The sequence below is a fragment of the Sus scrofa genome, chromosome 13 (assembly GCF_054392235.1).
Source record: "Sus scrofa isolate SSC_HxYL_T2T_F1_AM1 chromosome 13, Sscrofa_HxYL_maternal_Yorkshire_Landrace_v2.0, whole genome shotgun sequence".
NCBI lineage: Eukaryota > Metazoa > Chordata > Mammalia > Artiodactyla > Suidae > Sus > Sus scrofa.
The window spans coordinates 39,071,544-39,097,635 of NC_139395.1; the positions used below are offsets into that span (position 1 = coordinate 39,071,544).

The following is a 26,092-nucleotide window of genomic DNA, read 5'->3' on the forward strand; positions in this document are numbered from 1 at the left end:
ACTTTTCTATAGGTATGTTGTCTTTTAACAAAAAGCTTTAAAAATGTTAAAAAGCCACCTAAGTTTTAGAAAACTTTTAAAAATTAGTTAATAAAAATACATCCTAGGACTCAATTAAATCTAGACTTGGTAGAAAACAGGGGGGAAAAAAGTAACATTTCATCGAAACCCTAAATGTTTAATGATACAACATAGTATAAATATTTCACTCATCAAGTCTTGTACTAAACATCAGAATTTGGGGTGTACTCTAAAATGGCAAAGACATCTTAAAAAAAAAACATCATATACTAATAAAAAATGCATGAATGTTTTATTTAGCAGACAATCCTGGTTGATCTGTAAATAGGAATCTAGCCAAGTCACTTGGAATCAGGATTCATGGTGTCAGCATCTACAGAGACCAAAGAAGAAAACAGCTACTTAAAAAATGCCTCAGTGCCTCTTGCTGGGCCCTTTCTCTGCAATTGCACATCTGCAGTGTTTCCTATTCTATGGTTGTTGGTTTGCAAACTGGGCCCTGTACACAGAAGGCAAGAAGACACTGAAAAAAGAGGCAGGTCTTTCCAGAGCAGATGGCAGGTTTAACGAGCAAGAGAACTTATACAGGAGGCTTATCTTGGACAGCTGCAAGATAAGAACATATCATCTGCCTGCCAGAATATTAAGTTTATATAGAGGCCCTAACTGGGTTCAGTCACATATACTGTCCAGTGGTTTCAACACTATGCTCTCAAGGCTGTGTCCTTGAAACAGCTCCAAGTATGGGAACAGTGGGCAGAATGAACATTTTAAGAACAGGTCCAGGTGGAGGGTCAACTGTCACATCTGAATGACCTTCTCCAACAGTGATGAGGTTCTCTGGTCCATGAAATTTACAAAGTTTTTCACAGCAGGAATTGAACTTGACAGAGAGTTCTGAATGGGAAAGTCTATTTTGGTCATCTTCTCCACCTTTGACCTCTGTATGTTGGGTGTGTTAAGGGTGCATTACTTGACTTTTTGATGAGAGGCATCCAATCAAAGGAAGCCTCCTGTGGCAGAATGTAGGTCCCTAATCATGGACTCCAATCCAGATGGAAGGAGGTCTTGGGAGGAGGTAAGTGTATTTTGCACTTAAAAGGGGCATGAATAATGGCCAGAAGACGGACACATGGATGGAGATTATTTACAAAAGGCCATAGTGACTTCTTTTCCTTATCTAGGCTTCCATGCAATATGACTTGGTAGCTCTTTCTATATGGAGATGGAGACAATTTCTCTGCTGCTTTAAATCTGGACTGGACTTGAGACTTCTGACCACTGGAATGTGGGGACAGTGAGGCCATCCCAGTGAGAGGCCTTGCAGGTTCCTACTCTTTTGTGGAACCATGCCTCTGCTATGTGAACACACCTGGGCAAGTCTGCTGGATAATTACAGCCCACATGGACAGGAACCAAGCCATCCCTGGTGAGCCCATCCTAGCCCAGCCAGGCCTGGCTGATCCAGGGGGTACCCATTCACATATAGAGTGAGGCCAGCCAAGACCAGAAAAACCACTCAGCTGAACCCAGCTCATGTTGACAGCCCACAAAATCATTGGTATGGTTTCTTATGCAGCACACACTTTTGCTCTCAGAAGTATGGCTTTAGGCATCTCTGGCACTTATCCTGTTTGTGTCAGGTCCAATTTTGTTAAAAGCCCCTCTTTCTCAATACTGGAATGAAAGCCCCTCAACTGCACACCAGTGACCTCACTTGAGTAGCCCAGCTTGGTCACTGTGGCCAGCAGCTTAGACAGGAGGTGGCCGTATTTAGGTCCTTCTTAGAAGCTGGAACAAGGAGAAGGGCTGTGAAAAACGACAGGTCCCCAAAGGTTTAAAAAAAAAAAACAAAGCAGATGTCTGCTGTGCTCATTGATTCTAAAGTGAGAATTCAGCTGCTGTGATGTCTCCAGCCAGTTGATCATTGCTTTGTAGATTCTGCCATCACCACGGGCACCAGAGCAATTAATTCATCACTTAGGCTACTGGCAAAATTTGAAACATAGAAGATCACTAGGGAGAAAAGTCTGTTAATGGTAAATTTTATATTTTGGATCATATAATATTTGGATTTGGGGATAACTTCTTTTCTACCATATTTTATTCCTGAAGCATACCAAATTCTTTTCTCCTGAAAATGAAGAAAGGGTGTGTTGGCCAATTTTACGCCCTGGCATATTATGGAATGAGATGCATTGTAGGGAGTACTCCTATTTTTATAGAAAGTAGAAGTACACTAGGCAAAATGTGAAGAAAGAGATGTTGTTAATACTTGAATAATAACTATAGAAAGAATTGACAGATAATAGACAAAAGAATATTATTTCCTTTCATCTTATTTAATAAGCTCTGTCTTGGAGGCTTTGATTTTCTCTGGCTGTCTTGTAGATGTGCTTGACTTGAATTCATTTACCCACAAAAATAATGAAGACTAAGAGGTGGACATGGAGTAAGAGTGGGAAATCCGATGGAAAGAATTGACAAGGTTTAATAATCTTTCAGCAGATGAAGACTGTGTGGGTTCCTTCTGATAAAACACTAGTTTTGTGCGGGGTAGTTCACCAAATCATCCCTGTGAGTAAATCAGTCAGGAATGAATATATATTCATAGGACAGGTTAATCTGCAGCTGTTAAAATAGTGTTCCTAGAAATATTAATTCACATGGGAAAGTGTACATAATTTTTTTGCCAAGTGAAAAGTACTTCTAGAAGTTTATTATGTATATCATATAATACATAATATATATATTAAGCACATATAAAACAAAGTATTATAGTGGGGCTTCTACATACAGATAATCTGAGTACATTTCTCCCTTTAATGCTCTGCTCCTTTTTTGTTTTGGCTGAGCTTGTGGCATGCAGAAATTCCTGCACCAGGGCACAAACCTGCGCCACAATAGTGACTTGAGCCACAGTGGTGGCAACAATGGATCCTTAACCCACTGCATCACCAAGGACCTCCCCTTTAATGCTTCTTTATGTTTTAAAGGCTCCCGGTGTTACAATGTATTACTTTTGTAATTATAAAATATAAAAATGAAAATGCAAAATGTATCAATCAACTATTGCAGTCCCACATAGGACGTCGTGCTGTCAAAATATTTGCAACCAGAATAAAACAATTCCCTGGTTCCTCAAGATGTGTTCTTCTTATGAATTTTGAAATTAGTACCCCAATCTGATGGGGATGTTCTTCTGAGGGCTTCCAGATTTAAGTAAAACTAAATAATTACTGACATCTACAGGATATACCTTATATGCCAGACCCTGTTCTAAGTATTTCACATGTTTAACTCATGGGATACTCATACCATCCTAGGAGGTAGTTACTACAATTACCTTTTTTTGGCTATGCCCGAGGTATGTGGAATTTCCCAGGTCAGAGACTGAACCAGCGCCACAGCAATGACCTGAGCCACAGCAGTGACAAACCAGATCTTCAACACGCTGCACCAAAAGAGAACTCCCTGCTATTACCATTTTATACGTGAGAAAATTGAAGCATGGGGATTTTATGTTAAGATGGGTGGAGTCAGACTCTAGACTTCTTACTCCTGACAACTATTTGACAATTTTCTCCTATGTTGTGAAGAGGACATTCCAGGTATTACTCATCTAAAAAGGAAGGCCTTCTCAAAGAGAAGAGCAGAACTCTGAGTGCAGCATTCCAGTAGTCATGAGAGGGCCTTGACTTCCTTATCTTTGTCTATTCATGGCGGAGTTCATCCTGAGATTTGAGGACAGCATCAACTATGTCGAAGCTGATGGGGGACATGGGAAAGAAGAGACTCCAGCACAATCTCTACCAAATTGGGGTCCCACCAGTCAGAGCTGAGATATGATATAGGCAACCAAACTGATACCCTAGAGTATGTTGTCTATAAGATACCGGTTGTGTGGTAAAATTAAGGGTTCTGTGCTTTCATAACCTTAAGAATCACTAGATTAGGAAAAGCTAGAATTCCATTTCAGGACTTCTCAGAGCCTTTATCATGTTCGTGTATGTTTTGGTAACTATGGAGTAGACAGAGTGTACACCATTTCCCAACTTTGTTCAACCACACATCTTTCTCATGGAGCATCAGAAGATGCTCCCCAAGTTAGTGATTTTCTGCAGAAGAAAATTTGGGAAACACTGGTCTCCAATAATGGTACTCTATTATTTCCATTTCCCCCTGAACATTAATGATTTTTTTAAACATTCCAGTCTTATCTCAAGTGTCCTCTGGATATATAAGGTAAGGACTTGTATCCCTGTTTGGATATGTTTATTAGAGGACCTTGCCATCTACTGTGGTCAACATGACAGATGCAGGCATAAACACCTATGGGAAATAAATTTGAGTGATAGAATAGGAATGATGTCTAAAACATCACCCAGTTCTCCAGGAACTCCTCTCTCCTACAGTAATCCCTGGGAGGCTTCTCATTAATGAAGCAGTGCTTCTTTCTAGTAATATTAATTGAGCTTTGTCCACTGAATTGCAGGATTTCCTGTCTGATATACACAGTTACCAGATAAGCATATGGAAGAGCTCATCACCAGTGATTTAAGTCAAAGACATGATGGCCACGGCAAGGGAATGACACTACACTCTTTTTATCTTTTTAGGGCCACACCCACAGCATATGGAGATTCTCAGGCTAGGGATCAAATTGAAGCTGTAGTCACCAGTCTATACCACAGCCACAGCAATGCAAGATCTGAGCCTCAAGTCTGCGAACTACACCACAACTTGCAGCAACACCGAATCCTTAACCCACTGAGCAAGGGCAGGAATTGAACTGGTGTCCTTATGGATACTAGTCAGATTCATTTCCTCTGAGCCACAACACTCCCTACACTCTCATTCTCCATTTGGCAAAGAAATAAGGGCTTCAAATAACACAAAGTTCAGTGTGGACAGCCCTTCCCAGAGCCTGTCTCCTACACAAGTATGTCTGCAGTGTGTTTGAGTTGTAAGGTCATAAATAGAAAGAAGCTGAAAATTCATGTTAGGAGGAGACTCTCAGGTAAATTATTACTAGGAACATCACTGTGCTTGCTGATATAATTAACTGATAAATATTCAAAAATGTCTTTGTAAATGCCTTGAAATTGCAACTGACTTATTTTCAGAATGGTGGAGAGAGAACCAGAATAGTAATGGAAAAGCATAGAAAATAACTAAATTATCAGATGACCTCAGTGAGTAAGACCACCTTAGATCATGAAGCCATCAGCCAACCCACTTTCCGAATGGGCCCAGTAACATGAGATGAGCCAGCCCAATTCCAAAGAATCCAGCCAATCCATAGAATGATGTGTTAAATAAATGCCTCCTATCTTAATCTGCTAAGCTTTGAAGTGGTTTGTTAACACAGCAACTAACTAATAATGGTGTTCTTGACATGGTGAGGATTTGGGGTCTTTCCCTTGATGACCTGACTCCTCTTTGGCTCTTAACATCTTAACAGAGCCTCTGAATTTCAGGCAAACCCTGTGTCAGGTCCCAAGGCAAACCACCTCACATCCCCTGCCACAGTATTTCCTAATCCCTCCCAGTAGTGGTCCCTACAAGCTTGCTGGCTCTCAACTCCTAGTACCTTCATTAATTCACAGAGAGCAGATAGAGATTTATGAATTCCTTCTTTGTTGTATAAAAGAGAAGGGAGTATCAGGGTGCCATCCTGTTCCTTCTCACCTTAAAGCTGCCACAGTTCCATTCCTATTTGGTTACCAGCTGCTCTGTGTCACCAGATGGGATCCATATGAGGCTGTCTCCTTCTAGAATTTCAGATGGGCTGTGCAAATAATTGGAGATGGAGACCACACAAATAAGAAGCCACCATCACTAGAGTTTTGTAGAGTCAAGGCAGACAGGAACGTAGAAAAGCATTATAATAAAAGAAAAAAAGGAAGGCTTTTGGTATGTGCTGATTAAGTTTTGTAGCATAGGAAATCTGACTTCAGGCTAACTAGAAGTGGGGCAACTTTTGCAATGGGTTTGGAGCATATGTTTGCCTTTCTCTGGTTGGTCCTAAGTTGGTAGCTGGGCCCCCAAACAGAAAAGTTGGAGATTATTAACAAAGTGCTAATTGTTCTAGGCCAGTTGCTATAGAGGTTGTGTTTTCATCCCCTGGACTGGTTGCTGCAGAGATTATGAGTCAATATTCTACTGTCATACATATTGCACTAGCCATTGTCCCCCTGTATGTTCAGTCTATCAGTCCCCCTTTCGGCCAGCCTTTCACTTGCACGATGTTCAGACCGATTTAGGAAAGGCTGCAGATCCAGATCTTCACTCTTTAGGGATTGTTTGGTTGTCTCCATGGTCAACTATATTGCAAGATCACCTTGAGCTTTTTGTAGTATCATGGTGATTAGCTGGCAAAAGAGTGCTTATGCAGGGGCATTTATGATTCTGGATAAAATGTAAGGGGGCAGTATCATAATCTCTGACAAAAATGAGAATAATTAATAGTCCCCATAAGATAAGATGCTTTAGAACTAGGAACCCAATTAGCCAACCTAGGCCAAATGAACAAATCCCATGTGCCATGAGGAACACCGTAAAAAGCCAAGTATTTTTTTTTCTAAAGGCAATGTATTGCCTGTTCTATTTTGCCTATTTCATTAATCTAAGTAGAGTGAGAAGTGTTAGCCATGGCGCAGACACATCTGTGACTAGCCAACAAGAAATCTAGAGCAATGCAACTGTTCATCTCCACTTGGGCCAATGAGTTAAGATTGGTCTTTATTTCATCTGGGATGGAGATGGTAGTGCTAATAACATGCCAAAGTTAATAAGCTTCTTATAGTACTTTCTACTTGAATGATTCACACCATTGGGAACATGACTCTGACTGTTCACATAAACAATTAGTCAGTAGTTTCCCCAGTTGGAGCCCTTGAAAATCAAGAGTAGCCCCATTTGGGAATTGGCATTTGAACTGGAATTTTCTAAGTTGGTGATATATAGAGTTAGGGTCTCTGTGAACAGACAAATCTTGGAGTACTGTTTCTAAAATGCTTGAGGTATTCGTCTGAGGAAAACAAGACCAGGCATCCTGGTTGCAAGAGTAGTACTGGAGTCATGGAAATGCAGGAGAAAAAAGGAGTTGTTGACAATGGGATATCAGAAGAAAGGCCTTGTTAGCCAAGTAACACATTTGGATTTTTATTAGTTTCTTCCAGGTGGCAAGTAAGTGGCTCGTCATCCCCAAAAAGTTGTTGAATGCAAATGTAGAACCAATTGTAATAATTGGTTCCTTTTCTGGGGGGGGGGGGGGATGCTATCAAATCCACATGTTATTTATTTAAGTGCCTTTATTTATGTAGATGCAAATGCCACTGGCCATAATTCTCTATGGTCTTGCTTGTTAAGACTGGACTTGTCTGAAGTTTTTTATCATGATGGTCATGGTCATGGATGAAGGATACAGCAATTGGTACGATTCAGGTTCATGGCTACTGCTTGAGTGTTAGAAAGTATGCTCGGACCTAACAATTGTAATAAAGAAGAGAAAACAAAAGAGAAAAGAGGCCAATGTGGATGGACAATAACCAGGGGTTTAGAGAAAACAGAAGAAGAATGGTTATAAGCCAGTAGATGATTAACAAAACAGGAATTAGCCCAAGGTCTTAGTCCCAAGTCTTGGGCAGAAGCTGTGTACTATCCTAAGTCATGTGCATATTCCAAAGGTCTTGTATCAACTGTTTACTTCTTAAAGATTGGGTGTGACTAGAGGATTTCTGAGAATCCTAAATTTGAGGTCCCTTAATGGAATAGCCTATCAACTCTGTGGAATTCTGAATTGTTTCTTCAGTTGTGAAACATGAACCCAAGGATGGACTCCTTGGAGTTTTACTGCTGGAACTGTTAACAGTACCAGATAAAGTCTCTTCCAATGAAGTTTAAGAGTAGTTTTTTTCCAAGTACACAAACTCTTCCTTCTCTTCTAGTACACAAACTCTCCTGGTTTAAGATCATAAGGAGACCAAGGCTGTGCAGGAAGATGTTGTGGGACGGTGGTAGCTTTAACCTGTTGATGATAAGACTGAGTACATGAGTTCCTTGCAATATTCTGCCATTTTTGCAGGTAGGAAGGTGAAATATCAGAGGTGAAATTCCTAAATGCAGAAGTCTTCCAGTTATCAGATCACAGAGGGAAAACTGACGTGCCCCTGAGGGAGCAGTTACATGGCTGTAATCTCCTATAGTTTCCTCTTTTCTCTGTGTGCATGATTGCATTATGGTCTAATCAAATTTTACTAAGAATGTTTTGGGTGCAGCTTTCAGTAGACTTTGTCCTAATTGGGAGGCCTCTTTTGACCTTTGGATTTATTATAAAAAGAGGGACTCTGTAGATCCCTTTCTGTGTTAGTTCAATCAGTTTTTGCCAACCAAGATTAAGCATCTGAGATTTTAACCAACATGTGTACAAGTTAACATAGTTCAAGTAACTCTAAGGCATATGCATCCAAAGGAAGTCTAAATTCTATGAATAGCAGCTGGTCTTTTCTGGGTTAGGGAAATTCTGAATTATAACTGTTAATTCAGCTCAGGTCCAAGGCATACCTAACTGATGGGAGGGAGGGTTTTTTAGAAGCAATTGATATATGAGGTTTTAGGACAGACAGTAGGAAAAGGTTGGGGATCTGGTCAAAGGAAAGAAGAGGGAGGAGCTGATCAAAGTATGGAAGGAGACAAATCAGAAGGATAAGGGGGAGAGCTAGCTCTGGGAGGGGGCAGCTTAGAGGACAAATGGGGGAGAATTTATTCAGGAAATGAGTCCAGTTTGTCAGGTTGCTTATTAGCTTTGGTCAAAGAATCTTTTAGTGAAGAAATTTTTCAATCAGAATTTCATTGGAAAGCTCTGCTTGAAAAAAAAATGCTACCCTTAAATCTTAGTCCCTTTATTTTCTAAAGCACCTCTCAAATGAATAATTCCATTTAAGCCAAATATTCCCCGAGTGGCTACTGAAGATCCAAACCATCACTGATGAAGTTAGGCTATTTAGAGTAAGAGGTACAAGAATTAGGATTGTAGTAGGAATTCAGGGAGAAAGGAAGAGCTTCTCCAGGAGGAGGAGAGGATTGAGACTTAGATGACCCCTTGAGAGCAGGCAACAGTGAATCTAAAGTGATGCTTGGGGACCTTGTATCTTAGACACCTGGCCTGATGGTTGGCTGCCTCTGATTGAAGGTCTGACGATTGGCACTTCCAGGCAGGTGGAAAACCAAAGAAAACATTCTCTTGGGATAAAAGCCAAGCTCTCAGAACAAACAGACAAATGTTATGGAAGGAGAAATTCACCTAGTTTTATTGGCAACTTGGCAACATTTGTTTGTTTAACTGGACTCTGGTTTGGTGAGAACCACAAATTTAAGCATAAAGGTCCTATGCTTGTGTTCTACCCTGTGATTCTCCTTCATGTGACAAACACTTTTAGACAACACAAGGCAAAATAGAAGCACAAAAAGTGAGGAAAATGGGTTGGAAAAGAATGATCTGATTCCACCAAGGATGGCAAACAAATAGGGACCGATAACAAAACCCAGGTACCAAACTGAGAACAAACAGCTGTGGAAATCAAACACAGAGAGAGTGGAGTTCAGACCCAGGGGTGATGCACAATATCGGTGAGAACCCGACAAGCCACAAGCAACCCCTGTGGGTATCATGCCTGGTTGAAGGCTGGGATTCTCCAGCAGTGAGCAATGCAGAATGTCTTGGTAGGACCTTTAGGTAAACTATGGAAATAAATGAAGACCATCAAATGAGAGCAAACAGAAGCTTTTTATTTAGAGCCTGTGTTTGGCAGAGACTCAAAGGCAAGGAGGGGAATAGGAAAGCTTTATAATGAAAAGAAGGGAAGGTTTCACTCGTAGTTTGAGAGCATATTTAGCTTTCTCCTTTCTCTACTTAGCCTCCATTGGAAGCTGGGACAAAAAAAAAAAAAAAAAAAAAAAAAATGGGGAAGCTGGTAGCCATTGACCAAGTCCATTGAGGGCTGATTGCTGCTGAGGTTGTGGTTTGTCTTCCCGAGCTGGTTGCTGGTGAGGTCGTGATTCAGAGTCCTATTGCTATATATGGTCTGGCTGTTGACCATTTGGGCATTCAGTCTCTCAGGAGCTCAACATTACTAGCTCCTTCTGTACTCAGGCCACCTCAAATGCTATATTCTTTCCATCTTCCCAACATCCTCCCACATTTCTGAAAGGACCAAGAAGAGATTTCCTCCTGGATCCTTAAAAGAACCAAATAGTGTCTTCCAGGGAACTCACATTTCTTCCAAATTATTTTCTTCCTCTCTTGGAAGTGACAGTGCTTCTTCTTCTTCTTTTCCTTTCTTCCTATAGAGAAGTTTCCCCTATATAATACCCTCTTCCCCTACCCTTAGATTTTTATGTCCCAGGTAGGATCCACTTTTCTGTCTCCTGGAGCCAGAAGCCTCTTGGCTTAGCCCTAAAGGTAGTGGTGGTGCTGGTGGATGGGGGATTGCTGAGAGGAAAAATATCCTCAATGAACTGGTAATATCATCACAACCAGCAGAGAGATTTTTCACTTCTTAAAGGGACTTGAAAATACATGAAATTCAGGTCACCTGATTAAAAAACATCAGTATGAATATTCAGTATGCATGGAAGCCTCTGAATATCTTTGAATTGTAAATGAGGGTGTAAACTTTCTCTGGCATCTTCATTCATTCAATTCATATTTATCCAGCACTTCCTTTGTGCTAGGCTCTGTCCAAGGCACTTGGAGATATCTGTAAACAAAACAGAGCTCTATTCTCACATGGCTTACATTCCAGAGGGGGAAGACAAACAATAAATAGGAAACACAATAAGAAAGTTGATAGTATGTTAAAGGAATAAAGAAAATGCAGAGCAGGGTAAGGAGGATATGGCAGAGGGAAAGAGGGCAAGTTTATCTCTCGTTTCCTTTGGTGATGCCTGACTTTGCCATGTCCATAGCAACCTTATTGTCTAAGCCCCAGTGAATAAAATCAAGACAATTAAACCATCTCTCAGGGTCTGAGGATTGTTAAGAAGGAGGTATACACTCACACATATGGCCCTGGCTAAGTTTCCGGGCATCACTGCTAATTTTATTAATCCTTAGCACAGCTGCAGGCTGAGTCAACTGTCATGGATCTCTACCTGTTTGGGATTCAGAGAAGCAGTGTATCTGATTTGGCTATAGAAGTTATTATCCAAGTCTGGGCTTTATTGTAGGGACCTGATTTATAGTAAGAAAAATCATAACAGGAGAGAGTCACAAATCAAGACTCTGTAAGTCAGTAATCATCTACATGCCTGTAAAATAATATTGTTATTATCAGCATCTCTCAGCAGCATCAGCATCCCTTATTAGATGCCCTAGTCAGTGAATAACAAATTTTCTATTATTACCTCTACATTGTCCTTCCAAGATAGAATTAACTTTATGAAAGAAAGAAGCAAAGCTTTTTGAAAGCCGTTATTTAGGAGGGAACAAATATCTCTATAATAAAATATTAATTGTTCTAAAAAATAGAAATTGTCTTTAAAAAATAGAAAAATACTGTACATGCCAGAAATAATAAATTCTTTTCTCTCCATTTCTATTTCTGTTTAGTCTAGTGTGATCTGTTTCATAACTCAAGATACTTATCTAGTCATATGATTTTTTTTTTTTTTTGTCTTTTTGCTATTTCTTGGGCCGCTCCTGCAGCATATGGAGATTCCCAGGCTAGGGGTCTAATCGGAGCCGTAGCCACCAGCCTACGCCACAGCCACAGCAACGCGGGATCCAAGCTGCGTCTGCAACCTACACCAAAGCTCGTGGCAACGCCGGATCCTTAACCCACTGAGCAAGGGCAGGGATCGAACTCACAACCTCATGGTTCCTAGTCGGATTAGTTAACCACTGCGCCACGATGGGAACTCCCCAGTCATATGATTTTTGTTTTTCTAATTTATCACTGTTGAAGAGCAGAACATCCAGGATTTCTGTTTTGAAGCCTGTCACTCTTCTGGAGTTGCCCAAAGACAGGAGTGTTTACTTAGTCCATTGGGGTCTATCTTGTTTCCTTATTCAGCAACCAAACTGGACATGGGTGGTGGTCCTCTGTTCTCTTGCTTATTGGCTGGTCCTGTGTGGCTTGGTTTGTAAAAGCTTATATGTGAATGTAAGTCTTCATTTCTCTAGGATGAATGTCCAAAGTGAAATTGCTGGGTTGTATGGTAGGTGGTAGGCCTGATTTTAGTTTTAAAAGAAACAGCAAACTATTTTCCAGAGTGGTTGCACTGTTTTACCTTCCCACCAGCAGTGCATCAGTGACACAGTTTTTCTGTCTTTGCCCCAATGTTTGGCCTTGAAACTATTTTTCATTCTTACCCATTCTGACAGGTATGTAGTGATATCACATTACAGTTCTAATTTATATTTTCCTAATGGCTAATGATGTTGAACATTTTTTCATCTGCTCATTGCCAGCTCTATACACTCTTTGGAGAATTATCTGTCTTTTACCCATTTTCTAATTGGCTGTTTGGGGGTTTATACTGTTGAATGTTGAAAGTTCTTTATATGTTCCAGACACAAGTCCTTTGTCAGATGTTATTTGAAAATGTATTTCCAAAAATATCATTTGTCTTTTCATCCTCTTAAAAGAGTCTTCCACAGAACAATTTTTTTTTTGATGAGGTCCAATTTGTCAATTTTTTCTTTTACTCACTTTTTATTCAATGTATAATTATTGGATGTCTACAATTTATCAAGATAATGTTCCAGGTGTCCATAGGAAACAAATATGTGACATGGTCCCAATTTCAAGGCATTTTCAATCTAGTTAGGAAGATTGGAAATACACCTGAATAACTAATATTACATTACGAGTGCTAAATGGCATGGAAGAAGGAGAGAGAAATTTTTTTGGAAAATCAGATGTCATGTTTTGGCTGACAGGGAAGTAGTCGGTGAAAGCCTCACCATTTCTATGCCAGAGTGCCACACGATGGCATAAAAATGTCTCTTATAAGCTCATTTTTTCCAGGTTAAAATTACAATTTTTAGATTACTAACATATGTTAAATCTTATGTGCAAAGCAATTTCACATACATTGTATCAGTTAATAACAATCTTACAGGCAGTGGAGAGGATTACACCATATTTTACACATAGGGAATCTGAGATTCAGCTAAGTTGCCCAAGGTCACACAAACAGGAACTGGTAAGGTCAGACTGGCACCCCAGTCTTGTGATTAATTCTCTTTTAATTCTACCAGAATCCTCCTGAGACATGGCCTTTTCCTGCCAGTATAAACTCATCAATCTTCTAGACTGATTCATGTTTTTAAAGAAGACAATACATTTCCTTGGTGCCCAAAAGTCAATGAGCTCTTCTTGATAAAGGAAGGATCCATTAAAACTCTTACAGTGGTCAAGATCATGCAGAAAATGGAAAAGCAAGCACTGTCTGTGAGTCATAAGGGGCAAAAGAAGGGATGGGTATTGCTGGAATTTGGTAAAATTTTGCTGGATGACAGCTCAGGATGGAGTAATCAAAGAGGAGGCATTTTAGGTTATCTTGTTGTCAGCTCATTGTTACCCAAATTGTCTTCAAATGCCAAATCTTTTATGGGGAACATTAAAAAAAATCATAATAACTCCAGTGGAGAACTAAAGCTGTGCCTATTTCTAACCTAAAGGATGACAAATAGAGAGTTGGGGCTCTTTCTCACTGGTAATGTCTCTGGATTTCAATCTGGACTTGCTTCCTGTTTCATTTGTGACTTTGCCCAAATCATTGAAGTATTCTGTATTTATTTGCCCTTCTTTTAAACTGTTTCTAACTAAGGGAAGATGTTAGAACCTTGATTTTGTAGGCATCTATAAAGAGGTGATTTTATATATTAGGTCAGCTTTGCAAACACCTGAATGATGCCTAATAACCTTTGAACCTACCCCATTCTTGTCATGATGCAGCCACTCTCAAGCCACATTGGGAAAGTAATCTTTACACACTCTACATTCCAAACTTTATCCTCCTGGCCTGGAATCCAGCTGTAGAAGTGGAGATCTTCACAATGTCAGGACAGAAATGAACATGAGCATTTTCATGTGTCTTACCATTGACCAGTCATGAACTACCCTCAAATATTTGGATGAGTGTACTCCCACCACTGTGTTCATCTCACTCTCCTTGCAAACAATCAGAATATCCCAGGCAAACAATAAGAATACCCCAAGGCAGACAATCAGAATACCCAAGTCCCAGACAGCTCAAGGGGTAAAGCATAACTGAAGCAGGGCAAATGAGTCTACTTGGGTGGATTAATGTGCATTCCAGGAAAGAAAAGACTTGCCTCATTTTTGGATCCTGACCACTGAGAAGACAAACCTGAAGCTCCAGAGGCCACCATTCAGTAAGTCTGCTGAACAATGAAGCCCATAGAGGAAAGTGGAGAGAAGAGGAGGAGGGAGAGAGAAGGGAAGGGGAAGGGAAGAAGGGGGGGGTACTGAGATTCCAGTTCTATTGACATCATTGGAGAACCCCTGAATCCATCTGTGCCTGAAGTTAGACCTAGCATTTTCTATTACAAAAGGTAAAACTATGAACATTAGACAATACAGTTGGCTTTATATATGCAGATTCTCTCTAGGTGGGTACTCTGTGAATGCTGATTGTAATGGTTGCCTCCAGGAAGAGAAAATGAGAGGCTGGGAGACAAGGGTGGCGGGGAGTCTTGTTAACCGTGCACCCATTTGCACTTTTAAAATTTCATACCACTGCCTGATGCTAATCAAGCGTAGATAAATACAATTAAAAATGAATGCAAATAAAATAGAAACAAAACACAAACTTCCTTCCACTTTAACCAGTTTGTGGATAATATAATCACCTTGGAGGGAAACGAGATCTTTAGAGAAGGCAACTCCTTTCAAGTTCCCTTCTTAAAGGTTTTTCTTTTGTTTGTTTGTTTGTTTTCTTTTGGGCTGCTGCGGACAGATCAGCCAATGAGCCGTTCATTTCTAACTGCGCAAATTTACACGGAGAGAATAGCCTCAGTCCTCCTGAGAGAGGATTCCAGAGGTTTTAGGAATCACCCCAGTAGCGTTATCCTTGCGGCGCAACTTCCGTCCTGCGGCGAAAATCGACAATGTACTTTCCGAGTGTTGGGGCTATGGCAGTTCGTTTTAGAAAGATTTCGGGCTCTGGGCCCCAAAGGATGCAAACGCACAGTGAAACCCTGGCTTGGAGGGGAACCTTTCAACTCCATTTTTGAGGACCTGGCACTCCAGGCAAGAGCCTGAATGCAGTCCTCACTGGCAGCAAACTTTGGGCGTCCTTGTGACAGCGAGGTCTCACTAACCCTGTGGTGCGGCAGCGATGGGAGCTTTGGGACTTTTGGGAGCGCAGTACCCTGGGACAGCAAGCAACCCGAGCCAAGCGCAAAACCAATCAATGTATGTGGAATGAAGGAGCATCGCTAGCGCAGGAAATTCAGGAGAGAACTAAAGGAACCCAGATCAGGGGACACCACGGTGACATTAAATACCCAGACACTGTGAAGTGAGGAAGAGCTGGCTGGGGAGGGAGGGCGCCCACACTCCGCGAGCCAGGCTGGCTCTGGGGATTCGGGTGATCCGTCACTCGGTGATCAGGACGGGTCCAATCGCCCGGGGCTCAGGGGCAGATGACAGGAAAAGCTTTATTTCAAAGCTGGGAATGACCTGAGGTCTCCTCTGGGGATCGCAGAGTCGGTGCCCCAACACCGCACTGCGCCGCAAAGAAAAGCGGAGCAAGGGACTACAGGCAGAGTCCCCAGCCCCGCCTCCCGCTGCGCCCCGCCCCTCTTGCGCGTGCCTCCCGCGCGCCTGAGGAGGGCCTGAGGAGCCCGCTGGGCTGGCACCCTTGGCCCCGGCGCAGGCGCGAGCGCGCGCCCTCCACCGGCAGGGCTCCCAGCACGCGCCCCCGCCCCGCCTCCGCACGCGCCCCCGCCCCAGGCGCCTCTGATTGGCCGTGGGCGCGGCAAGCAGGTGTCAGCAGGGGCTGCGGCCAAGCTGGCCCAGGCTGCTAGCGGCGCGGGCGCCTCCTTCGCAGCAGTTACTGCCGCCGCGCTCCCGCCTCCCGCGCCTGCTCCGGGCTCCCGCTGCGGCTGCGGTTCTGGCGGCCAAATCCCCGCGGCGCTGCAGCTCAGATCTGGCGCGCCGACCGCCCCGCTCCCCTGCCTCGCTGCTCGCAACCTCATAATCCACGCGGCGCGCTGCGGCAGGTTTCCCAGGCGTCCTGAGAAGAGGTGGCCTGAGCCCTGCCGCCATCGATGACCCCAGTCACCGACCTGCTCCAACCCGGCCGCCCTGAGTGAGTACCGTCCCCTCCCCTCCCCTCCTGCAGCTTTGCGCCACTCTCCACCTTACGTTGCCGCAACTTCGGGGGTAGGTGTGTGGAGGTGTCTTTCGTGTCCCTGCACACCCTGTTCGAATCCTCAGGCCAGGGCCCCAGGACACGGCCAGTCCGCCTCTGCGGAGGGGCGTGGAGGGGGGAGTCATCGAACTTGCTAAGGGTTAGTCGCAGAATCGGAACCGCCCCTTTTTCCCGCTGCAGGGGTCGGAGCTCGGCTCTGGGTTTCCTTTGCGGTTTCCGATCCCCAGCGGCCACGTAGCTCTTGGGCTGCGGTTCACCGCGCACCCACTACGTTCTCGGCGCGCCGGCGGGGTGTCTTAAACCAACGGATAAGCGCCCCAAGCAGCCCAGAACCGCGGAGCTGACTCTTTCCCACTCTTGATTTCTGTAAAATGGGGCTAGTGAGGAAGTCGCTCAAGGTCACGACTGGTGCGCAGACTAAGAACCGGAGTCAATACCTTCTGGCCGGGTTCTGGGACTGCTTGGGGAAGAGCGGCTGTTGCCGGGTGTGTGTGTGTGGGGGGGGGGTGCTTGCTTAAGCTTCATCCCGGTCTCCTCCCTCCTACTCCATCCTCTCCTACTCCGCCGCATTTGGAGAGGTCGAGAGCCTACAGAGATCCGGAGGTAACCGCGGTGGACCTTCGGTGAGAGCGAAGCGAAGCGCTGCAGCGTCGGGAATCCCCGGCCCTGCAGTATTTGCATCCCCGCCATTCCCCATCACTTAATTTACTAGTGTCTCCGCAGGGTAGGGGAATTTGCTAGGTGCCTGCCTGCTCTTAGATCCGTCCTGTTCTGTTTCCTTTTCCCAAATAAGCCTTGACCCGAGGATAAGAAAGTATCCAGAGACTCAACTGCACACACCAGTTTGGGCCCAGGGACTTCCTAAGAGAAGCAGTACTCTCTGAGGTTGGCTCCCATCTGCTCTTGAAAAATAAGAGTCTCAAGTCTGGCTTCATTTCTGCCTGCTGCCCTACTCCTTAATCTGGATTTGTTTCACACTTTCCCAGGGGACAGTGGAGACCAGTCCCAGAATGAGTAAACGTCGCCAGACGTGATTCCTTTACTTCAGATCCTTTGAGGCAGCTCGCGTGGGGCTATGGGCGGTTCTTAGAGCTTTGAGCTGTAGAGAGGGTTGCCTCTCCTCTTTTGACGTTATCACCGTGTCCTTCCAACTCAGCCTCCCTCACCCCAACTCAGGGATGAGATGGCCACTTCGATAGTTCTGTGATGTCAGACAAACATCTTAGAGCCTCAATTTTTAAATCTATAAAATAGAAGAATCCCGGATTAAATGTATAAAATAGAAGAATCCCGGCTTTTGGTCTTCCCAAGGCGGCTGAGGTTCAGGGGCCTGATAAATGTGAAAGCAGAAGGAAGGTGGTCCAGGAGGATCTGAGTTGTGGGTGGAAATGGGAGGTAATTTAAATAAATTTTTATAGCAGCCTCTGGGACCCCATTCACAGACCTAAAAATCCTTCTTTCCTGACAAATTTAGTCTGATAGGACTTTGAAAATACCACTTTCCATCTGCCCGTGGATGTTCCTTGTCTGGCCATGGGCAGCCCCATCTCTCCTAATTTACCTCCCCCACACATCTGTGGTTTATCTCTGCCAGCTGAAAGCCAGCTGTCTCTATGGGGCTGGGGGCTGTCTCTGTGGAGTCGGGTGTTGTGTCAGGTGGTGGGGCAGTGTGTGTGTGTATGTGTGTGGTTGTCTCTGTGGAGATGGTATGTATCTCTTTGTGGCAGGATTCTTTTTGTGGTCTAGGTTTCCTGTGTGGAGGAGGAATGGGAATTCTCTGCTTAAGGATCTGTTCACTTTTGAAAAAGTGAAGTCTTAGCCGCCTTTAGCAGTTTCCGCTGACCGTGGTATAGATTGTGTCCTGTGTCCTTCTTCCTTGTCCAGAGGGACAGAAGGAGGGCTCATCTGTGGCGGTGGTCTTTAGAGCAATTGATGCACAGACTGAAATACCTCATAGAGAACTGGGCATGCCCCTCTTTTTACCTTCCTGGTTATGACTGTGTTTTCACAGCCTTTTGTCTTAAAAGCAGGTTAAGGAAGGTTGACTGACTGGTCAGACTTTGAGGTATAACATCATCCCAGAAAACAGCACAGATCTGAAGTGTACACTCAATGGATTTTTATAGACTGAAAATACTTGTATAACAAGTGCCCAGATTAAGACCTAGAATATTCCCAGACTCCCAGTTAACCCCTACAGGAACTATCCCTCCCATCCCCCACTGAGGGTACCCATCATCCTACTTAGTTTTGTCAGATGTTTTATTTTTTTATTACTAATATGATTTATTTTGGCATTTTAGTTTCAAAGCTAAAATGAAACAGCTTGATCTTTTTCACCCCCTTAATTTTTTTTTAATTTTATGGCCACACCCAGGCATGTCAAAGTTCCTGGGCCCAGGATCGAACTCACACCTCTGCAGCAACCAGAGCTGCTGCAGTGGGTTTTATAACCCATTGCACCATGGTGGGAACCTCTCACCTCCTTTTTAATGTGTGCAAACCAAAAGTAGCAATACCTAAGCCAGTCCAAAAAGCTAGAATAAAGAATTTGGCTTTAAGATCTGGGTGGAATCTGGTCTGGTTGTCCCCAACAATCTGATCATCAGTTCTTGAGTGATGTAACAACACAACCCCAGCTATTACAGTGCTGATGTTGGAGACTGGTTTATTCATTGAGGGTATGTGAATGATGCAAATATGAAATAGTGTGATAATAAAATATGAACGAAGAAAATATATAAGTGAATTTTTCATTTTACATATAAAAATAGAAGTATTGTTCAATTCCTCAAATTTAAAAATTGGAGAATCACAGAATTTTGGCTGGGTGAATTATGAATTGTTTGTGCTGTTGCCACATGGTGGCGCCACACTGGCCAGATAACTGAAATACCCACCATCCTTTCCCAAGCGCTCAGGAATGAATCCCAGGAATAAAATTTAACAGCTTGGTATCTCCAAAAGTGATTCCAAACACTATGGTTTTTCCAGCGTCTGGCAGGCAGCCGCCCCCACTTGCCTGCGACGAAGTCCATGGATAGACTCCTATTTCAGCATTTGAGGAGGGTGGCTTGTGGGTTGGAAGCAGGCCTATGTCGGAGCTGAAACACTGTTGCTTTCTCTTTAACAGTATGGAGTTGTGGTGTGTCCTTGGGATTTTAAAGAGGTAATTGAGAAGCTAGCTTAGATGTGTTATGGTTCTTTTGGTCTCATTTCACCCCAGAATCTATCCAAAGGTATGAGAGGAGTTTGTTTCCTGATCATCGAGCACTGTCAATGGGCAACTCAGGAGAATCAATAGGCCTGGATGTAGCCAGACCGCTGCTGGAAGAAATGCCCTGTGTTCCACAAGAAGGTGGGCGAGTCACAGGGGAACCCACTGGGGTTGGCAGTGTTGTGTCCTGCTGTGGAGAGGGCTAAGAGGAGCCATGTGGCGCCCTTCTTGCATCCATCACCTTTTCACTATCAGGGTGACTGAGATGCTGTTTAGAAGCTTTTATTCATGTGGTGGCTGCCACGCCTATGATTGCCAAGAGGGCTGAATGTTTGCTCATGCTGGACACTGTGTATATATTCATTTAATGTTCAAAATAGGAGGAGGGTGAGTTTCTCATTTTACAGATGAAGAAACTGGGCCTTGACAATTAAGCACTCTTTCTAAGTTTACACACTATGTGAGCCAGAGTGAGCAGAGAGAACCAGTCTCTCAAACAACTTTCCTAGCTGAACTGTACCCTCTGCAGGGTGAGAGGAGTCTTGCATAATTCTTTTGTCCTCCCTGGCACCTAGTACAGCACCTTACATAGCTACTTGCTGAGCAAGAGAGAAATCCAGAAGGATGAGAATTTGGGGTTGAGTCCATGCAACCTGTGACAGTGGGTCTGAGGGTGTGCCCCTCAGAATGCACAGTCTCATTTTGAGTTTAAAATTTTTTGTAAATGGAAATAGACTCAAGACATAGAAAACAAACTTATAGATACCAAAGGGGGAGAAATGGCTGGGGGGGGGGAGTAAATTAGGAATTTGGGATGAACGGATACATAGCACTATATATAAAATAGGTAGTAAACAACAAGAACCTACTATATAGCACATGAAACTATATTAAATATAGTGTAAACACTATAATGGAAAATTATATATGTATAACTGGATCACTTTCCTGTAACACCTGAAACCAATACAACATTGTCAATCAACTATACTTCAGTTAAAAAAAGTGCTCTCAGAAGAACTTTGTTTACCTGGAAGATTGAAGAGTGGAAGAGAGAAATGCATAGATAGAGGACTAACAATATATGCCTTTTAATAAAATGATATGTAAAAAACTGAAATAAACAGATTATTTAAAAGTTTTTATATAAATTGAGGCCTGTCATTAGTTTTTGTGATTTGCTTTTATCACCCAATATATATTCACCCAATATATGTGTTGATAACATGTTGATAACTCTAGATCGAGTTTATTCATTTTAAGGTAGTCTTTGTTTGATATACCAGAGTTGATTTCCCACTGAAGGACAGAAAGGTGTTTTTACCTTCAGCTATTATAAAAAATACTGCAGGGAATATCCTTGATAGGGTCTTGTAGATAATGTACAAGAATGTGTTACTCCCTGATGTGGAGTAATGGGGTGGTAGGATATGCTTGCATCAACATCTCTCTGTTACTTCAATTCTGCTAGGCTTTGCAGATGGCCTTCTGAAACCGTTGTGTTACTTCATACGCCCACCATATTGGAGTTCCTTGTATCCCAATATTTTTGGCTGTGTCTGCCGTTAATCAGATGTTTTAATTTTTATTAATCCCACAAGCATGGAATATATGTCACTGCGTTTACTTTGCATTTCCCTTAGAGGTCTTTAAAGATATATTTTGATTTTCAAGTTTTCTTTTCTATGCATTGCCATTTTTTCTTAGATAAAACTTTTAGATCTTCGAGCTCATCTGAATTTTTTATTTCTGTACTGTGTGAGACAGGGATCTAATTGTTTTCCATATTGAAAACTGGTTACTCCATTATTATGGTAGAAAACTATTTTCTTATTAATTTTGTTGCCATCTCTGTCATATTCTGATTCTGGTTATATTTTTGGATCTGTTTCTTAACTCTCTTCTGTTCTAATCTTTTTGTGATTCCTGAGCTAATACCATTTTCATTTAATTATTAAAGCTTCATAATAAATCTTCCCTTTTTAGCCATTTTCTACAAAATTGTCTTGGCTATTCTTTTTTGTTTGTTTGTTTCTGTTGCTTTGTTTTCTTGTGGGTTTTTTTCATTTTTTAAAGTTTGGTTGAAGAATAATTGATTTACAATGTTGTGATAATTTCTTCTGTACAACAAAATGATTCAGTTATACATATACATACATCCAATCTCTTTCGGATTCTTTTCCCATACAGATATCACAGAATATTGGGTAGAGATCCCTCTGCTCTCCAGCAGGTCACTGTTGGCAAGTTATTCCATGTACCACAACCTGTCTTGGCTATTCTTAACACTTTAGCATTCAACATGAATTTAAGATCTATCCTAAGTATCACTTCCCATGTTGTCAGAATTTGGTAGAATAGAAAATAAAATATATTTTCTTTTTCTTCAAATATAAGGCTAATCAAAGCTTTTAATTTCCTATTATTTGCTGTGAAATTTTGATTCCCGTTTTAAGTGGATTTACTTTAAGTGACTCTTCTCTGATACCAAAAGTCCTTGAATAATGGCCAGATGAGTATACTTTTTTAAACACAAATAAGAGACTTTTTTTTTAACTCAACATATGAACAGCATTAATGTCAATGATTTTTCTTCTGTGTCATTGTTTTTATAATCCATTTCATCAGTGTACCATAATTTATTCAACAAAACCATTCTTTTAAAACATTAAGCACTTTATACATTTTATTGTAACGTCATTTTTGCACACATTTTTATTTTCTCAGGATGAATTACTTTGTCAAAATTTATTTACTTTTCTTTAAGTTTGTGGTAATATTGCCAAATAACTCTCCAGGAAAGTTTATACATTTAGTTTGCTGTTGGGAGTGTATGAGTGTGCCAAATCCCATGCCTTGCCAGCAATAAATGTAATTATTTATCAACATTATCAGTTTCACAGGCAAAGGGAAAAAAAATCAAAATCTTGTTTTTTGCTTTGCTTTTCTTCTCTAGTGCGACAGAGTATATCTTCATGTTTATTGGCTCTTCATGGCCCATTTCACCATAGAGTTTTCCATGAGGGTTGTTTCTCTATTACTCTCTGTGAAAGAAACTTGTTTATCGCTCAGTCTTTTAGAGAGAACTATCACAATGTTTATACAGATTATGTTCATCATGTGAAAAGACCGTATTTTATTCATCTGTTGCCTCCATGATGGACTTTTGCAGTTATTACATAGATGTGTGGTAAACATCTTTGAAATGTATTTATGCTCATGCAGAAGAAATCGTTGAGGATGTATGCCGAGAAGTAGAACTGAAGGGTCCTATTTTATATGAACTTACAACTTGACAACTTACAAATTGCTCCCTAAGTGGCAATAATCACCTATACTTCCCTAGTAGTGTATACTATAGTATCTGTCACATTAAGGGAACAGAAATACTGGAGAAGGAAGAACATAAGTGTTAAAGTAAAAAGTATATATGTGTGTATGTTTGTATGTATATAAATATCCTTAAGTTCATTGAGAAAGCTCAGGGGTTTTTAACCTTTTCATTTCAAATCTTGCATCATATAAATGATTAATGCATAAATCATAAACATCATGTAAATATTTACTTGGCTTAGGAGAACCGGTAAGAGTTTAAGTAAAAGGCCAGCGATTTTGTAGTGCCTTTATTCAGGGCAGCCCATAAGAGGAGGTGAGCACTTGAAAATAGAAAAGCACCTCTACCCAGCTCTGCCCTTCTGCCATTGGGCAATTGTTCCTTTTCATCATCTCTTCTTAAAATTTAGAAGACCTTGGTTGGCTTAAGTCCGAGGTAGTAATGCACCATAAACACCCTATTGCGAATGAGCTCATGTGATCAATTGCTAGTGACAGTAAGACCAGAATAGCAGGAAACCAGCAGAAGGTTATTGGGGAAAAGGCTCAAAGACTGACTGACTTAGGGGCAGGATGGGGGCTTTACTGAGAGAAATGTCACTCACTTCAAACTTAGAGAATCAATTCTGCATTTGTGTAAGGAGAGTATAAAGAGCTTTATGAAACTGCCTAAATGCTACCTGAAAACTGTTTTCAGTTTTGTATTCAGCTGTATGTTATTTGCCCCCATTACCTTCCCTAGGTAATTTTGAGTTAAATTTTTTATATATTTATATATCATCAGCTGGGGAAAGAAAACCACTCTAAAAGTCCTTTTGTGGCTATGATTTACAGCATAATGCTACTGATGTGACAGATAGGTGATCTGCAGCTGGGATGCACAAATCCATTTCATGGGCTGACAATTTAATCTCACCAAGCAGACACTTTGGAAAAAAGCACAAGACACAAGAGAGAAGAAGGGTGGGTGCCTACAGGACAGAGGTGCCCATGGCTCCAGGATCTAATATGACTCTTTACCAAGGTCCCCAAATAATCTGACACTGACTTATAGCTCACCTGACTGTCATCTTATATGGTTCTTCCATTTTGGTATGAAATTAACTACTTCAAAGTATATGCAGGGTCATTTTCTAGGCTTGGAAACTTCAATTATCACTGGGAAAAAGGAAAATAGTCCAAGCCTCTCCTTACATTGTGTTTTTTTTTTTTCCAAAGACAGCCCAGTTTGCATAAGCAGTGCTTCCAGCCCCAAATCTCTTCCTCACCTCCTCTTGAAAGCTGCTGTCTTAAGCATCATTTCACTTTATCTGTGTAGCTCCAGCCTCTGAAAATCTGGCAGGTGCTGTTCTTGTGTTTGTTTCTATAAATGTGGTTTTGTTGTTTTCATTTCTTTGAAAAGCAATGTATTGATCATTAAGGATTTTGATTTACTAGAATGACATGTAATCAGAGTATTGGAGATTCATCTCTTTCTTTTATGGCTAAATTAGAAGAAAGAAATTTTAAATGGCATTTTAATGGAATCCTTGTTTAAAGTCTATTAGAAATTCACCAGGGGGTCTTCTAGCTCTACAGTCCCAGGTCCAGTGAATGGCAGGTGCCTCCCCCAGGACTACAGAACTTGCAGAGGTGCTTGACTGCCCATCCCCCACCCCCACTGTCCTTTCTGCTCCCAGTTCTTTATCCTTCCTCCCACAGCAGCTCCAGGGTACCTGATGAAGCTTGCTCGTCCCACCACCACTACCCCCTTGCTGCCTCAGTTCCCCTCCCCTCAGACTGCTGCTGATGGTGGATGGCAACCTAATGCTGACGTGTCCCCTTTCTCTTCTATGCATGACCCCCAAACAACAAGGAGAAGGAGAAACAAAAAACCAAACACCATTTTTGGCAAATCTTGGAGCCGGTTGGGACTGTTTCCCCAGAAAGTGGAAGAGCTGCCAGAAGAAGCAAGAGCAAGTGGGGTATATGGGGAGAGACATGAGATGTGCTCTGAGTGTTGTCAAGACCACTTGGATGGTGAGGGCTCTTCTGGGGCACAAACCCCAAGTCTCTTCTAAGCCCCAGTGGGACGAGGAAGCCTATAGAGGTGGCTACCACTTCCTACTCCCAAGTTTGTGCCTTGCCTCTTTAGCTCTCGGTCCATCTCAACAGTTACAGGTTCTTTTCAGACTTTCCAAAGAACCGAGGCTTTGCTCTCTCTTCTCTATTGCCATTCTTTTTAATTTTATTTAATCTTTGTTGCCATCTGTATGATTTCCTTCCTTCTACTTTCTTTGGCATTATTCTTTTTCTCATCTCTCACATTTACATGATTAACCCATTACTTACAGCCTTTCTTCTTTCATAGATACGCACTTAGCACAATAAATTTCCCTCAAAGTATTGCATTAGCTGTATTTGTATTCCACCTATTTTGATATGTAATTTTTTTTATTGTTCACATGTAAGTTTTTAACATTTTCATTCTGGTTTCTTCTTTATGACTTATTTGTGAGCTTTGATTTTTTTTAATTTCTAGAAACTTTTAGCAATTATTTTTTTCTATTTTAATTCTAGTTGAATATTTTTAATAATTTCTATTTTAATTTTCTATTTTTGGCCACACTCATAGCATATGGATTGAATCCAAGCTGTGGCTGCGACCTATGCCACAGCTGTGGCAACGCCGGATCCTGCACTGGGTGGGGGATCAAACCCGTGCCACCACAGAGACAGTGGCGGATCTCAACCCACCGTGTCACAGCGGGAACTCTTAAATATCTTCTCTTTTAATAGTGATTAGAGAATGTGATCTACATGATTCCATTCTTTGGAATTTGTTGAGACTTATTTTATGGCCTCATACATAGTTTCACAAATATTCTATATTTCCTTGAAAATAAAGTATTGATTTGCAGGCAGTGATCCATCTAAGTTCCTTAGCTTAAGCTAGTTAATTGTACAGTTCAAATCTTTCACTTTCCTTACTCATATTTTCTGCAGCTTGATTAATCAGTTATTTAGGGAAGAATATATAGAGGTGAATTTTTCAGTTTAATCGTGTGCTTTATAAAGTTTTTGCTTTATACATTATGAAGCAATATGTTATTAGATCCATTCTAGTTTAAG

General features: G+C 41.7%; 1 protein-coding gene across 2 annotated transcripts in view; it reads left to right on the plus strand.

The window, feature by feature from the left end:
• The first annotated feature begins 16,079 nt into the window (after positions 1–16,079).
• The window catches only part of MYRIP (myosin VIIA and Rab interacting protein), a 210,016-nt gene continuing 200,003 nt past the window's right edge, over positions 16,080–26,092 (plus strand). For both annotated transcript variants that reach the window (XR_014822290.1, XM_084986612.1), the window contains exon 1: positions 16,080–16,368. The gene's annotated coding sequence lies outside the window, so the exon portion shown is untranslated. The remainder of the gene's footprint in view (positions 16,369–26,092) is intronic.